The sequence below is a fragment of the Bison bison genome, unplaced genomic scaffold (genome assembly GCF_000754665.1).
Source record: "Bison bison bison isolate TAMUID 2011002044 unplaced genomic scaffold, Bison_UMD1.0 scf7180017864531, whole genome shotgun sequence".
NCBI lineage: Eukaryota > Metazoa > Chordata > Mammalia > Artiodactyla > Bovidae > Bison > Bison bison.
In genome coordinates this window covers 10,871,205-10,871,808 of record NW_011495081.1, presented here as the reverse complement: position 1 = coordinate 10,871,808, position 604 = coordinate 10,871,205, and positions in this window count along the sequence as shown.

Here is a 604-nt window from a genome sequence, read left to right as displayed (position 1 = left end):
GTATACTAACGCATATATATGGAATTTAGAAAGATGGTAACAATAACCCGGTGTACGAGACAGCAAAAGAGACACTGATGTATAGATCAGTCTTATGGACTCTGTGGGAGAGGGAGAGGGTGGGGAGATTTGGGAGAATGGCACTGAAACATGTATAATATCATGTATGAAACGAGTCACCAGTCCAGGTTCGATGCACGATACTGGATGCTTGGGGCTGGTGCACTGGGACGACCCAGAGGGAAGGTATGGGGAGGGAGGAGGGAGGAGGGTTCAGGATGGGGAACACAGGTATACCTGTGGCGGATTCATTTCGATATTTGGCAAACTAATATGATATTGTAAAGTTTAAAAATAAAATAAAATTTAAAAAAAAAAAGAAAGAAATGAGAATACCAGATCACCTTACTTGTCTCCTGAGAAATCTGTATGCAAATCAAGAAGCAACAGTTAGAACCGAACATGGAAGAGCAGATTGATTCCAAATCAGGAAAGGAGTACGTCAAGGCTGTATACTGTCACCCTGCTTATTTAACTTATATGCAGAGTACATCATGAGAAATGCTGGGCTGGATGAAGCACAAGCTGAAATCAAGATTGCTGG